The following is a 17,904-nucleotide window of genomic DNA, read 5'->3' on the forward strand; positions in this document are numbered from 1 at the left end:
CAGTAAAATCTGACTTGAATTTGGTTTCATCTTTCTTACCTATTTATTTCATCAGTCTGGCATCTTATCAATAAAATCATCTTCTAGCACCGATTCCAATTTATCTCTCAAACTCTCCGACAATCCATCACTCTTCATATCATTTCTTGAAAACACAGAACTCGTTGAGAAAGTCCTCGTCTGTTCCTGCTCCACGACAACGTTCATAGCAGCATGGGTGCTCCACGTGTGACTCAAAGTTTTGAAAAACTGGTGCAAATCTCTCAAAGACTTAATCGATTGCACTGTTAGAAGAAGTTCACCTAATGGAATTGACTCGCATTAGTCCACTGTACTAATGTTAATAATATTTATTTATTTATTATTAGCCTATTTATCTTTAGCCCACAGATTTCTTCCAAGAGGACTCAAAAACACAATTATTTTACATAATGAATAAAAATTAAAATATATACAAAATTACATTATATATAGTTATTAACATAAATGTTTAACATTAATTACATAAAATGCAGAATGTAACAATATATTTATAAACAGAATAAGATAAATAATGAGATATTTGAAGAAAAAAAAAAGTTTAACTTGTGCAGATGGAGATTATTTGATTAGGTGAAGTGTTGTGGATATTTATTTCATATTAATTAAGTTCAAATTAGAGGACATAAGTGAAATAGGCGAATTTAAGAGGGAATTAGATTTAGGAGTAGGATAATTAAAAAATAAATGTGAACGCAAAGATAGCCTTGGAACATTAAGGATAGTTGATTAAGATAAGAGGACAGTCTATAGAATTATTGCAAAGCTTAAATAAGAACATAATTGTACAGATAAATCGACGTGAGGCAAGGGAAGGAATACCAAATTCTTTTAGTAAAGTGTTGTGGTCAAAGCTACGTTCAGGGGTAAATTTTATATGTTTTTAATAAAGATATTCAGAAATTTTCGCTGAACCTTCTCTATCGCATCAGAGTTGTTGGTGTGATGAGGATACCAAATAATCGAACCATATTCTAATTTTGAACGTACAATAGAATAGTACATCCAAAGAAGCACATTGGTAGATTTAAATTGTTTACAATTTCTCAGTATCAAACCTAAAGATGTAAGTGCTCTATTACAAATATCAGTTATATGATCCGTGAAAAACAAACCAGAATCAAATAAAACTCCTAAATTTGAAATTTTATTACATCTATCAATGCTGATGTTAGAAATTTTATAATCAAAATGTATTGGAACGCGCTTATGTGAAAAACTAAGAATCTTGCACTTTGATGTATTTAAATGTAATTTGTTATAGACACACCAAGAGTGGAAAGAGTCAAGCTGAGACTGTAATAATAAGCAGTCATCAATAGAATTTATTTTGAGATATAGTTTGAGATCATCTGCAAATAATAAATGTGGATAGCTAATAATATCAGATATGTCATTAATAAAAATAATAAATAGTAGTGGACCAAGAATGGATCCCTGAGGAACACCTGAACTGATATTTTCGATATTGCTCAAGAATCCATTAAGATAGACAAACTGTTTACGATTATGAAGATAACTCTTAAAAAAATAAATAAGTGAAGAATTAAGACCAATCTTAGATAATTTAGTAAGAAGAATGAGAATTTACAATTTTCTCATACCTGGTCTTACTGGTGTATCTGGTGGAATATTTCTTTGATCCTTATAACAGACGTCCATCAATCGAGCCAATCTGCAAACATGTGGCACAAAGACACATGATGATGTGGAACGAGATTCACCAGTATTGTTGGTGATGGTTGGTGATGGATTTGACTTTTTGCTTGGTGTTGTGATGTCATCTTCGACATAGTCCATGTGGGATAGATCCACGTCACTCACGAAGGCCCAACGGTACCTGGGAGGAAAAGAAATATACAGTAATACTCCGTGCTAACTCTTTTATTTTAGCCCGCGGATTCACCAAAATATACATGAAATCGTAGAAAAATGGAAGCAAGACAAACCGGTTTAAATAGAAAAAAAGTATATAAGTATACATGTGGTGCATGGTAACGTGCCTTAAGGTAAATTGCTGGAACTTCCCGTACCGAAAATTAGAATTTTTAATTTAGAACAATTTTTTTTTAGAACTCCGAAAAAAATCGATTTGAGATTTTTAAAATTTTTGAAAAAAAATGATCTTTTAGAAAAATTGATTTTTTTATACTTTGAAATATTTTGGAAACTTTTTTTCAAATCAATCGCGATACGTTCTCAGCGTAGCAACGAAATATCGAAGCGCGTGGGCTCCGCGTCGCCGTATAAAGGATAAACATTGATACGGAACCCGCAGAAATGTAAACAAAATTTGTTCTTATTATTATATAAAATATGTGATAATTCGATGTACATATGTCTAATGGTCATTTTTGTCCGCTAAATGGCATTTTTTTACACTTTTTTATTGGATCTCCGAAACCGCTAGACCTGCCTTCCCAAAAATATCATAAGTTCTTCATTTCATTAATAAAAATAAAATGTTTTTAGAATCATATAAATCGGACACTCCGTGCTCTCAAAAACGGAAGAACCATTTTTGGCACTTTTTGCCCCGTATCTCCAAAACGACTAGACCTGCCTTCGTTAAAAACTAATCAGCACGTCTCCTCATCAATAGGAATCGAATGTTTTTTTAATTATCCAGACCGGTTAAACCGTGTTCCCGAAACCGTCGAAGAAAATTTGTATCCGCACACCCGCACACACATACACACACATACATACACACAGGCACACGCATATACATCCATTTCTTCTAAGATATGCCAAATTGTTCAGAAAACCTTAAAACGTAAAGATATGCAAAAAATTCTATTAACTTCCCGTAGAGTAAATTATAGTAATCGCAAAAAAATCGAAAATAAATTTTTCTATCTTGACGCTTCGAATGTTTCTGAACATTTTGGCATACCTAAGAAAAAATGGATATATATGTGTGTGTGTGCGTGTGTGTTCGGATACAAATTTTCGTTGACGATTTCGGGAACACGGATGAAGCGATTTGAATAATTCAAAAAACATTCGATTCGTATTAATAAGGAGACGTGCTGATTAGTTTTTGGAGAAGGCAGGTTTAATCGTTTCGGAGATACGGGGCAAAAAGTGCCAATAATGGGATTTCAGTTTTTGAGAGAACGGAACGTCCGATTTGAATAATTCAAAAAACATTTTACTTGTATTAACAAGATGAAGAACTGATGAAATTTTTGGAAAGGCAGGTCTATCGGTTTCGGAGATCCAATAAAAAAAAGTGAAAAACAATGCCATAAGATATTTTATAAAGATTATAATTATAAGTACAATTTTTTTGCACATTTATGTGGGTTCCGTACCAATGTTAACACACTAAATGACAACGCGGCGCTTTGATATTTCCACTCCACATAAGCTGTGCAGCGCGATTGCTTAAAAAAAATGTTCAAAGTTTTCAAAAAAATCAAAATACAAAAAAAGATCAAAATATGAACAAAATAATTTTTTAAAAAAAGTCTATTTTTTTCAAAAAACTCAAAATTTCTCAAAACTATAATTTTTTCAAAATTTTGCAAAGATTTTTTTTTAAATTAGTTTTCGGTACGGAGTTCCAGCAATTTGCCTTAAGGCACGATGATGCCATGCACCACTAGTTTTCGATTTTTTGCGATTACTATAACTTACGATGACTACGAAATAGTTCGAGAAACAGCAACTAGTGTTTCTAACAATGATCTGAAGCAATTAACTGGCCAAAAAAATATTGATAGAAGCAATTTCGCAGAACGTCAGAAAGTCGTTTGTAAATGTGACCAATATTTAATTGAGGCTGAATTTACTACTCATTTAGTATTAGTGAATTTTAATACTTATTCGGTATTAGTAAATCATGTTTAGTCAAGCAACTAATCTTCCTATAATATAAAACAGGCTTATACTACTTCGTTAGATTTAAATTCGATTCATGGCTTAATGCATGTATATATTTTAAATGTTAGCTTTCAAGTTTATTATATGTAGTATGAATAGTTTCTAAGCGTATTAAAAAAAGTAAGATTTTTTGTGATTAAAATTATAATTAATCAAGCAAATTTTAATACCATCTGTGACCATTACCACTTACATTTGGAATTGTGGCAACTCCTTCGCAGGCAAAACCAATGCCAAATCCAATAATTTAGCAGCTGCCAATTGCAACTGCAACCATTGTGGATTGCCATGTGCCGATAGACCATTGTTGGCATTCGTCACCCACGAGTTGTCCAAAGCTGATAGTAACTTTATATGGTTGCTAATTGGTACAGAAAAAAAAATTAGTAAATAATTACTAAATATATCTAAAGATTTCAATTTGTATTTTTATGACAGAAATATAGCCATAATGATTGATTCTTTGTTTACCTGCTGTTAGTTCTGCGATAAGCGTTTTGAAATTCACCACAGGACGGCACACACAAATTGTTGAAAAAAGAACAAATTTCGGTTAATAAATGTCCACACGAAAACATATAACATGTTAATAATAATTGATATTAATAAAAATTGATATAATTGCAAATAGTCCGGTCATTTGGTCGTTTTGCCGGTACAATACTCCGGGAATTCTGAAAATTGGTAATCTTATAGATTTCGAAGTGCTCTTTACGAAAATCAACTTTGCCACCTCAAATTTGAACGGCAAGTTGCCGCCATATTGAAAAAATAGCGTCAAACAACAGCTTTTTTAAAATATCTCCTAAGATTCTAGAAATAAAATAATTCAAATATTTTTCTGTTTTTTTGCTGATTTTTTAACACTTCAAGCTACTTACTTATAGCTACTTTGCCATTGAAGTTTTAAAAAATCAGCAAAAAATCAGAAAAATATTTGAATTAATTTATTTCTAGAATCTATTCGCTTAATTTAACATTAAAAATATCTATTTATTAGAGAGAATGTGGTCAAGTTCAAAGTGCTGTCATACATGGAGAGATTTGATACTATGGCGAGAGCAGCAAAGACTTTTGGACGGCCGTACTCTCAAACTATCAATTTTACAAAAAAACGGTTTTCTAAAGAATTGTAGGAAATTTTATCTAGTTTAATTCGTGCATAGATACTTTTATCGTAAAATCAGCCAGAAAGGAGATATTTTAACTAGTGGGGTGGGTGGCATCGTGCCTTAAGGCATATTGCTGGAACTTCCCGTACCGTAACGAAACGTTCGAGGAATATTGAATGTTTTCAAATAGATTATTATAAATATTGTATTATTGTCTAATATTTATAATAATTATATAAACTGAATTGCAGAGTTGAAATTATTTGTTTAAAGTATATTAGAACTATAGTCAGAATTAAAAATAAAATCTGAATTATTTTCGATATACAAAAAATTTATAAAAAAAAAAAAAAAAAATTGTACAATTTTTTTTTCCAAAATCAATTATTTTGTTAAGACAAGCAGAAAGTTCTTTGAATCAATTGAATCGGACGCTTAGTTCTCTCAAAAACTGCCATTTTTTGTACATTTAGCTCTGTATCTCCGAAATGGCTGGGCCTGTTTTTGCGAAAAACTAATAACCCTTTCTCCCAATCATTACTAATGGAATGTTTTTTAGATCATCCAAATCGGATGTTCCGTTCTCTCAAAAACTCGATTTCTATTTTCTGCACTCTTTGCTCCTTATCTCCGTAACTGCTGGACCTGTCTTTGCCAAAAACTAATCAGCTCTTCTCCTTATTAATAGGAATCGAATGCTTTTTAAACCATTCAAATCGGTTGATCCGTACGCCCGAAAACGTGGACGAAAATTTGTATCCATACATACATACACACACACACACACACACACACACATCCATTTTTTCTGAGGTATGCCAAAACGTTCAGAAACCTTCAAAACGTCGAGAAATGTAAAAATTTTCAATTCCGATTTTCGGCCCATTACAATAACTTACCCTACGGGAAGTTAAAAAAGCTGTTGTTTGACGCTATTTTTCCAATATGGCGGCAACTTGCCGTTCAAATTTGAGGTGGCAAAGTTGATTTTCGTAAAGAGCACCTCGAAATCTATAAGATTACCAATTTTCAGAATTTCCGGAGTACTGTACAGGCAGCAGCCTTTTTTTGCACCAAAAGACTGGAGTAAAAGTGAAGCAATGAGTGCCAAAAGGAAAGGCGTAATGATATTGCAAATACATAAACTGTTGCAAAAAACTAAACACACCAAGCATAAAATGATCAAACAAAATAATTAACCAAAACAAAACTTTATAATTACATTATTTTATCATATTTCATTTCTTTTGCTACCTGAATTCTTCAGTGTTAGTAACTAATTCTTGTTCAATTTGAAGTAAAACTTGTACAAGCTCTGAGATTATCGTTGGCCATAACGAGGTAACATTTTGTGGACTCATTCGGAGTAAAATCACTCGAAAGCACAAAAACACATTGGCTTGGATTGCGGGTACGGCTTGGGCTAAACGCAGACTATTAGCCATTTGTTCTAGGATAAAAGACAAATATCATAAATAAAATAAATGTTGGACTCCATTGCAATTATTGTTGGTATTAGCAATTTTACCTTGTATCTCTGGCATGTATTTATAATACTGATCAGTTTCGCTGCAGAATATGACAAAAGCCAGTCTTCGTAAAAGCAGTGCTCGTTGTTCATATTCTTGTTCCCGGGATGAGAAAATACTAAGGCTACCACTTTGGGGCATCGATACTCTATCTGAGAATAGAAATAACGCAAAAATAATTATCAAATACTGTAATAATCTAAATTAGGGGCTATTCTAGTGTAGAGCTATTAATTTTACGCCATTCATTAAGCAATTAATGTTTTTACTATCCATTTTTTTACCGCTTGTTTATTAATATTATTAAAATACAAGACAAAAATTAAAAAATTAAAAAGTTGAAAATTGTAAAAACTGGCAGCTGATGACGTGGGGGGTCTCAAAAAATTGGCACCTCAGTCTTGACATGATTTCAGCCCTCCTAACCATCCGAAATAAAAGAAATAAAAAGATTATTAATCTACAATGATGTCGCGATCGCGCGAACTAGCGATGAGTAAAAAAATTTTTTTTCTTTAAATTGGCGACTGTTTGAAACAAAAAGTGTTTTTCTACTGTTTCTTTTTTGAGTTTCTCGAATTTTTTAAAAATGGTAAAAATAGGAATTTAGGGATGATGCTAGTTCGGGCTACAGATAAGTCTATAAACAAGACTCTCTGAACATTTCAAGTGAATCGGTCGAGTAGAACTCGAGAAATCGTGTCAACAGTACTGAAAAAGTTTGTTCTGAGAAAAACGTATTCAAAGTTTTGCGTGAAGTTTTTGGCTGTCAAAGTCATAAAATGATATGTTATACTTCTTTTATTTAATCTGCCATTCCTGATTCATGTATCGGACATTCTTCTACTTCAAAAAAACTATTACTGCATTTCTCTTTTCCAATGGAGCTTTCCTAGCCACATTTGAAGCGTTGGATGTACTTATTTCAGATCGTCCAACCCGGGCATTGTCTCGTCTTACAGCAAATGAATGAGTTTCTGGCCCAATTTGCATTACCATAAGGGTCATCATTTTTAAAATCGGAAAGAAACCTTCATTGAATACGCAAACAGCAATAAATGTTGCTTTTTCAATTACACGAGATCGGGAATGAATATGTTTCGGCGCGAAAATCCAAATCAACGAGTTTAGAGACTCAATATTGTTCTGAGTTTCTGAATTTATACATCGAATTGATAATTCATCTGACGATAAACTGTCAAGAATTGGTCTAATGACTTCCTCATGCCTATTGTCCGATTCGCCAGTTTGGAGACCGAGTCAGTAAAATGCCTATTTTTGCGAAAATAATTCAAATTTTCAAAAACCTTCTCGTACCCATATTCTTAGATAGTTAAAATATGAAAATATGAAATAAAAAAAACCGATTTTTTTGAATTTCTACACTAGAATACCCCCTTAAAGTAATAATTATTATTAGTATTATTTTACTCATAAAATCTCGGAATGTAGTATTATCGTGCGTCATTAAATTATCAATAATGGTCCTCCAGTGTTTAAGGCAGCTTTTTTCCATTTGAAACAGACTTGGGTCTAGTAAAAGGTCAAAGGCATCCTTTCGCCAGGCCTTTCTTGTATATTGGTACCTATGAAAAAAACACAACAAATTTATTCTACTGCTACATAAATTATCTTCGTCATCTACATCTAGTTTCCTTACCCGCTTAAGCTGGCTAACAAGGCAGAACAAGCCCTAAATGCAGGAGCGTTATAAGCGGCATGGTGTCTCAAATAGGGCGTCACATGCGCCATTAGTGGTGTTAAAATAGCAACAACTCGTTCTTGTTGGGCGCAGAAGGCTGCGTCCAACAAAGTAGCCAACAACTCACCAAGAACCTAAATAATAAAAAATCATTACAATATTAATAGCAATATTTATCTTCTATATATATAAAAATAAGTCGGGTTTTCCTTCCTGACGAAATAACTCCAGAACGCACAAACCGATTTCGACAATTTTGCATTCTTTGGAAAGGTCTCGGGCTCCGCAAGGTTTATAGCTAAGAAATTTAGTGATGCATGGCATCGTGCCCTAATGCAAATTGCTGGAACTTCACGCACCGTAATTAAAAATTCGAGTAATGACGTTAGTGAGAATTATCAGAATTATGCTTGGTTAAGTCAACGAGCAATTCTGGCCGCAAAGAATAATGATGTACACGCACTGAATTCCACCATTCAATCAAAAATTGGTGGCGATTTGGTGACATACCAATGATTCCGACTGGTCTTCCGTTTGACTTCAAACGATTGCAATTTCCAGTTCGCCTTGCGTTCGCAATAACAAGTCGCAAGGACAATCGCTTAGTGTTTGCGGGATAAATTTCAAATAGATTATTTAGAAAATCATTGTTTTTCACATGGGCAGTTATACGTTGCCTGTTCACGAGTTGGGAAACCATCCGCTTTGTTTGTGTTAACGTCAGACCAAAAAACAAAAAATGTGGTTTACCAAAGAGCACTTCAATGAAACGGATAATTCGCGGAATCACTTTCATTTACTTAGAGAAGTTCAACTAAAAATCACGTCATTTTTGTAATTGAAATAAATTCATTACTGTTGTGTAATAAAATCAAATTTTTCCTTTTCAAATATAAAACAAACAAAAAATTTCTTCATCTTTCTCACGAAACCATCTTGTGGCGAAACGGAGTTCGTCGGGTTTGCTAGTGTAAATATATAACTCGTCTATTTTACCAATTGTGCTTGTACGCTCTGAGCCTGTGATGAACTCTGTATCCGTCTACTCTCTGAATCAATCGACTGTCCATTACTACCACCTTGGCTGCTCTCACTACTTATCGAACTCTTCAAATCCTCCTCTTGCTTCACAGCCAAATTCCTTCGAAGCCAAGTCGTCTGCTGCAGGCAACCTCCAGCAACTTGGGATACTGATTCGACCAACTGAAAATAGAATACAAACGTTCACAAACTGGTTAAAATTATATTTGATCGATTTATATCTATTAGAGATGGGCTTATCATATCCTAAGCCGTATCGGTTAGGATTTGACTCTGCTTCAGAGAGGAGTTATATCCATTTAACAACTCCACAACTCCGACAACTTTGAAACATAATACTTGACATAAATGTGTTATCTGGTGTGTTGTTAACATATCTAAGGATTTATTGAGAGTTTGGAAATAGTTTACAAATAGTTCAAACATTTTATTATAATAATTTTGTTCATTTTATTATAATAATTACTATTTTATGCATTTCAATATGCATACAAATCTCAAATTGACAAAAAACTTGAGAGTCAAAATCAATTTTGTAATTATTCTTGAAGATAAAATATAGAATTTTTTGAATATGTTTATTTTTATATGAAAATAATGCAGTGAACCTTATATATAAAATAAGAGCAAATCTTGGTGTGTAATATTTTTCACAAAATAATAAAACCTCAAATTCTTTTATTATTTCCTTTTCGAGAATTAATTATACATCAGATAGTTTGATTAGCATACTGTTACTTTTACACAATCATAAAATCATAATTGTGTAAAAGTTATAATACAATACTAAATATTTTTTAGCTGGTTGTATACCATTGAAAGATCTCATTTATGGACAAACATTATCGTTTACACTTACAGAATATAGAATACAAAATAGCATTATTTTGAGACATTATAACCCTGGAAAGTCCTAAAACTGGCTGTGAGATGATATAAAAACCACTTCTTTCGACCCAAATATTTGTATTAGTAAAAAATCTCAAGCAAATATCTGCACATGTTAACAGATTTAGTACCAGTTTAGGGAAGTCGGATATGACAAATCCTGTGAAACGACTCCACTCGGATTCACTCCGAGGGAGGAGTTGTATCGGAGTGATAACTCCGGAGTGAGTTACCCATCTCTAGTATCTATTATATTCTGTTACTTGCCTTGGCAGTGATGTCATGTAAGTCTCTCTGATCGCGTTTGTCTTGTAACTGTGCACACTTTTGTGCAAATTCGTTTAAAGCTGCTAAAAGTAGGAATTGAGCTGCTGGGCAAAGTGGGGCTTGGACCCCTTCTCGTAAAAGACCCAAAAGAGACGGCCAGATGTCTGATAACTGAGATGGAGATGCACTCTGCATGTACCTGGAAGAATAGATACTTGAAAAATTGGAAAAACTAGTTGGTGTTGGTATTTTGCCTTGAGGCAAGTTACATGAACTTTCCGATATGTGTAATTAATCGACTTGATCAATAATAAACAAATTAATTTATGATATATATAGAAGTATTCCGAGAGGATTTATTTATTACACCAAATTGAAACGAACCTTATAACTCTCGGAGTATTTTCTAAAAGCAAATTTTCACAAATCAACCATTTTTATAATTGAACAAGTTTCCGTAGGACTTTAATGGTTTAGTATGTTCATTAACACCAAGTACTCTATTGTTCTATCAAGTAAATCGTCTAATTTTAATTTTAACAAACGTTAAAAAAGCTACTCATTTTCTCAAACTTTGATGAATTTTTAAAATTAAACTACTTGTCGTAAGGCTGCAATATTTCAGTAAGTTCTATAAGACCATGATATATATCGCCTAAAACTGATGAGTATCATCCACAACTAATATCTTTCGAACAGTTTTTCATTTTTTAAAATCGTTTCAGTAGTATGAGCTTAAATGTGGACGAAAGGTTTAACACTTTTTTTCAAATTACAAAGAAACGGCTCGGCAGATCGTCGCACAAAACTGACAAAAGATAGTCATCAATGAGATACATCAAATGGCTTTTAAATTTCTGAAATCGGTCCAGTCCAGTTTTGGAGAAAACGTCGATTTCCGGCAAAAAATCTGTTCACACATACACACACACACACAAATACACACACACACAAAATGCTTTTTTGCATAAGGATAATTATAACTTTTAAGAATAATTATAACTTGACCAGAAACATTGTTCTAAAATATTTACAAGATTATTTATTTTAAAAATAATTTTAGAGTATTTATTTACCTTTAGAATATTATTTTATTTTATACAAATTCATCAAAAATACTATTAATGTTAAACAGTTATGTAAAAATTCATTCATTTAATATGCGGGTTTGCGTTCGATTAATGATCTGCGCGTCGAAATCTCTCAAAAATTAGTAAGAGTGACGTTTTTCAATTGTAATTTCTATTAGACAAAGGTGATTTAGGTCGATATGATGTTAGAAAATGTCAAAGATTATTCAATTCTTGATAAATTTTCTCAATGCTTTACTTATATTCAGTAACTAGTTTAAAAGTTTTGAGTTAAAACGTAAAAACAGACTAGTACGAGTATTTAGATATCTTTAGAGTTTTATTTTATTTTGTACAAATTCATCAAAAATACTACTAATGTTAAACAGTTAAAAAATTGCATGCTTTTTCCAAATGTGGTCTCATTCGATTCAGAATGGCTTGAAACGTCGAGAAAACATAAAATTATCGAGTCGGATTTTTTGATGAAAACGTAAACTTCTCCTTCGGGAAGTTAATTAATACTTCGGGATATTTATTTTTTCCTTACCAATAGAACAGTTCCAAAACTCCCACATCCAAACTCTGGTCTGGTCCTTTTCCTGTGTTTCCGTCATGGACAACTTGTGGAGGCGATTTGACAACTTGGTGAACTGTTCTGACCAGTACATCCATTGGCATAACCTTAACTCTGATACCAGATAGACCAGGACCCGCTGACTCGTGTTAGCAGTTGGCAACACCTAGATAAAAGATATATTAGGTTGTCAAATATCTTCCTTCCGCTTTTTTTGCTCTTGGTTTATAATACGAAACGGCAGAAGGGAGATATTTGACAACCCATTATGTATATTAGGGTGGTCCTTAATATGGACATTTTTGAATTTCCTTGCTCCCAAAGGCTCAAATGGTTCCAAATTGATAAAAAATAATTCTCTGAAAGTTTTAGCTCTTAATATTAACTTTTAGATAGAGCGCAATTCAATCAAACTTCGTATGGAAATAACATGGAAAAACATTTGAAAAATCTTTTATGTATATCTTAGCGACAAAGGGTATGGGCGTGTTTTCATACAGAATTGGCCCCACCCTGGTATTCAAATAGTTTTGATGCCATTTTATAGGTATTTTCGAGAAAATTCGAAATACCAAATTTCAAATCCGTAGCCGACGTAAATATACGAAAAATAATGAAATCTTAAGTTTTTCATACATTAAAATATATTAGTCACAAGCTTATACGGCGAATGAAAATAATCAATAATAATAATTATTATTTTTATTCGGCGCGTTGGATTTTTATTATGACTAATGAATATACTTATATACAAGATATAAATAAATGTTGGTTTTTAATAAATATTTCCATACTTATATACAAAATTTGTCGAGATGCGCGAAAACGACTAGCCTTATGCTTGGTCGTCGCTCTTGCAAAGCGACTTTATATGGGTGTTCTTGTACCGACAGCGCGTGTACTAGCTTAAGTTTTTCCAACTTTTCTCCCAAAGTTCTACTTAGATTTAAATGAATTTTTGAATAATAGAAGAAAAATGTACAGGCTTTTGAATGATGCCAATATAAAAGTAGTCCAAAGAGCCGCACTGGTAGAAAATGGAAAATGAAAAATCATTTTCACCTTCTCACGCACTAACAAATGATTTTTTTCACATTATTTGTTATGAACAACATAGACAAGATCAGTATTAATAAAATGACGTTAACATTTTTTCGATATCTCTCATATTTCCGACAAAAAAGTGACTTTGAAAAAAGGGGCCACTTTCACTGAGCTACGGATTTGAAATTTGGTATTTCGAATTTTCTCGAAAATACCTATAAAATGGCATCAAAACTATTTGAATACCAGGGTGGGGCCAATTCTGTATGAAAACACGCCCATACCCTTTGTCGCTAAGATATACATAAAAGATTTTTCAAATGTTTTTCCATGTTATTTCCATACGAAGTTTGATTGAATTGCGCTCTATCTAAAAGTTAATATTAAGAGCTAAAACTTTCAGAGAATTATTTTTTATCAATTTGGAACCATTTGAACTCTTGGGAGCAAAAAATTCGAAAATGTCCATATTAAGGACCACCCTAATGTATATATTCTTCTAAGATAAAAGTCCTCTACTATCCATAATTGAGTGTGAAAAAACGTATCTCCTTTCTCACCGATTTTGTTCCCTGATTCTTCAAGCAATTGCTCCTGTCCTCAGGAGTCTTCCTTTCGAGCCAAGCTACTGCAACAGCAGCCAAAAAATTGACACCGTGATGCAGAGATATTGGACTCAGTAGCTCCAACAACTGTTGCTTCACCACACCTACTTCCCCACGTGGCGAAATCAACTTAGACGTTGATGATGATGTCACTCCTTCCCACAAACGTGCCACTGCTGCCATTATTCGTGGCATGTGGGAAAGAACTGTTTGACGAGCCTAAAAAGCAGAAACACATTTAATTTAACGATTATCTTCTTATATATAAAAATGGAGCTCTCGATCAAATGATCCGCTAAAACTCGAAAACGGCTAAACCGATTTGGCCAATCTTAGTCTTGAAAAATTCGTGCTAATCAGTAGGTTGTCGGAAAGGTGAGATATTATTTCAAAATCGCGTAAAAACTTTACGTTTTTACTTTGAAAATTTTTGTAGAAGCGTAATTTGAATAAAAACAATGGACGGTGACTAATACGTCAAATGTTAAACGTTTTTGACTGATTATGTTCAATTACGTTTAATAGGATGTTTTACGTGAATATTATTTAATTATGATTAAATTGTAGTAAGTAGTTTTGTTTGTAGTTTAATTTATACACAAAAACGTTATTAAACGGGCCTCAAGTGTTACTATAAACTCAAAATATCAACTTTTTTGAAATGTTAATATGAAAATGCAATTTGTGGCGCTGTAGCACTCTTCTTTTGCAAATCATATTTGCACAAAAACGGAGCTCTGAAGGATCTCATTTGTATAATTATATACTCATTGGTATTTATAAAACATTTTCCAGGTTATATTATTTTTATTTATGTTATTTAAACTCAGAACCTAAATTTGGCATCGATTAAATGGACATTTTGTCGAATAACATTTTCCCAGTTAATATATGGAAGGGGTTAAAAAGGTCCACCACCGATGTGTCAAAAACCAGTAAATTTAAGCATTGTTTAACAACAATATTTGAAAGTAGAGGGAAAAAGATGTATAACAAGCTATAACCTTGATTCTTATGACTTTGCTATAGAGAGATAAACGGTAATCTTTAAAAATCCATAATAAAAGTATTTTCTTCCGTTGGTAGTTTTTTAGCATTAGTTAAAAATGTAATTATTTTGTAAAATACCTTCAAAATTAAAATAAGACATTAAACCTGTTTGCCACCTGGCAGTTCCAAGTTACCCCGCCTATAGGGTAGAAAGGTCTAGATAACAAATTTTTGTAAGACATTAAAAAATCATATTTCTACAATGATGAAGTAGCTGGCAGTTTTACTGAACGTAGTCAGATAATTGTTCGTTTGAAATGTGTCATTTGTTGTGATATAATTGTTATGGTTTTCACAATATAATTAATATTTGCTCAAAGTCAAATTGGACCTTTGTGTCTCGTCCTTCTCGACATATATACTTTTTATTAAATTTACTTTAATTCATCGAATGTTACTTGAAAATTTTCAAAAAGCATGTCAAAGAAGAAATACATAATTTATTTTCTATCTCTCCTCACACCAATACGAAAATTTTGTATAAGCTCAGTAGTATTATTTACAATTATACACAAGATCCAGAATCTCAAAAGAATCTGAAAAACTTGAAACGTAATCAATAAGTCGAAAGACCAAAAAAGACTTGGATTGAATGAATTATACCATGTTTTCTATAGAAAGTGTATAAAACTTCCAGTATTGATTGTATTGACAAAATATAGACAAACTAATGGGGTTTATTGTTTTCATAATACCTTATTGTATATAGCATTCAAACAACACATCCTTATACATTTAAATTATTAATCTTTTTAATTCTCTAGAAATTGTTTAGAATATACCTTACTTAGCAAAACAACGTCTACCGGGTTAGCTAGTATATATATATATATATATTATATATATATATATATATAAGTATTAATATTCTTGATTCTCTTCTACTTACCGCCATATGGATCTCATGCTGACTTCCCTTTCCTTGTCCAGACCCGTCCTGCTGTTGCAAAGGCGTCGGCATAAAAACATGTATCAAGTTATTAAAAATCTGTCCCGGATTGCTATTCGTAACACCAGATCCACCATGATTGTAGGTCTGATTAAAAACGTGCAAAGTCTGCTGACTGCTGTCGAGAAGACAATAGTGACACAAAACAGTCAAGGCTTCCAGTTGCGTTATCGTATAATCAGGTGGTAGAATATTTCCATCGCTCATACCATCATAGTGCACTGAAACTTTCTCTAAGTTTGAACACAATTGGTGAATAACACTAATGACAATTTTTTTAAAGTTTGTGGTTATATATGGTAATGACGAGGATAGCAGTGATGTCCAATGTTGGTGCAGATGCCTTATGCAATCCATTTGTAAGGCTAGAAGTATAGAGGCTAAGAATATTGGTTGTTGTGTTATCGGTCTACTTGGGTTGTATTTTAATGATGTCATTTTAACTACACTTATTGGTGATTCCTTTTCTACAACACCAGGTGTAACATTTAAGACAGCGTCTTCTGTTTTTTGAGCATTTACTTCGTACTCTAAAACAATCAATGCTTGCAACAAGTGCAGAAGTTGTATTTGAAAACTTTCAGTGTGATTTGATATTTTAGATTTTATTGTGGAGTCATCAAAGTCTGGATCGTTAAAAGACATTATTTCCTCGGTGAATGTTATATCGGTCTCGCCATCATTAGCATTTTCATAAAGTACACGGATGATATAACACAGTGAAGTACGATTTTGTGCACTTTGCATTTGTTTAACAAGTCTCCAATGTAAGATGCAAAACCTTTACCATTTTCTTTAACAAACGTGATGAGTTGTGTGCAAATCAACATCAACAACTCAGCGCTGGCTAGTTGTACTTTCTGGTTACCACAAAGTTCCTCCGGGGTCAACTTAACGTTACCCAAATTCGGGTAGTAGCTTCTTGCAAAATGTAAAGACACCGTGATTAAAATCTCTAGGTACATACAATTTCTGTATGAATATATATATTCAGTATTGGCTATCGGTCCGTAAAAACCATGACCATAAATACTTTTCTTGTGCCTGGCCAAAAGTGTTAACAAATGTGCACCTTTGGGAACGTTAGAAATCCCTGTAGTTGCTGCAGAACACAAAAAAACTCTTGGATTTGTTAAAATTTCGTTACGCAAAGTTTGTAAAGCGTATATGGTGCGGTTGGAATCATAAACTTCACTGTATAAAAGCATATGCGAATGCAACTGGTGTACACCTTTGGCTAAATAACCATTATCATAGCATCTATGAGACTTCTTCTTTTTACGTCCGACTTTTTCTTGTGGCGGTTCAAAATATTCATCAGCAGGTACAGGAGCATCGCAGATATCCGGTGCACCATCCTTGATTTCATTCATAGTGCTTTCTAAATGCTCGATTAAACCATCACTCAAGTTAGCAGGGTTTAGGATATCTGTTAACTTTGAAGCTGTTGTTTTAGGTTTTTCTGAAACGTCTTCAGCTGATTTGGATGTGGTCATACCCATGATTTCTGTAGAGCGTCCTGATGATGTTCCTGACACAGACTTGGATCGATACAAAGACTCGATGACTTCATCTTGTTGTGAAGGAAACGCATCATAAAATTCATCAGCAAAACTGGTGCTCTCGCTGGAAGTTTGATCCGTGCTGGTGTTTGTTATTTAGTCTTAGTATCATCTTGTGTGTAACTTTCTAAGTTGCTGTCGCTGCACGAATCACTTGTCGAGAATGGATTTACAAACAAGCAAATTTGTGTTGGAGACACCGCTAAGCCGTTCTCAGGAACATCATTAACCGTATAATGCTTACCAATAACATTCCTTTCTTAACCCCTATCTTTCAACGAATAAAACTTATTGTTCCTCATCAAAGGACTCATAATCTTCTTGGTAAAAACTCTACCACCATTTTTTACCTTTGTCACAATCGTCTGACAACATGGTAAATGACATTGCCATCGACCGAACTGATGGCATAGACTTTGGAATTGGCTTTCGAATCATTGGCATTTGTATCAGCTTGTTCTCCGTATTCGGAATCAGCTTTGTTGGTAGTCTGGTGTTGCTGTGTCTGATGCTGACGTGGCAGGATGGCATGCGAGATGTCAGAGGATCGAGAAGGATGAATAGAATAGGGTCTAGTAGTC

At 33.2% G+C, this 17,904-nt stretch overlaps 1 protein-coding gene across 1 annotated transcript in view; it reads right to left on the bottom strand.

Moving 5' to 3' along the window:
* LOC113388543 (protein dopey-1 homolog) overlaps positions 1–17,904 on the bottom strand; it is a 98,161-nt gene that overhangs the window by 42,906 nt on the left and 37,351 nt on the right.

Source organism: Ctenocephalides felis, unplaced genomic scaffold (assembly GCF_003426905.1).
Source record: "Ctenocephalides felis isolate EL2017-DRISC unplaced genomic scaffold, ASM342690v1 CF-g0.4_SCAFFOLD_03572, whole genome shotgun sequence".
Lineage (NCBI taxonomy): Eukaryota > Metazoa > Arthropoda > Insecta > Siphonaptera > Pulicidae > Ctenocephalides > Ctenocephalides felis.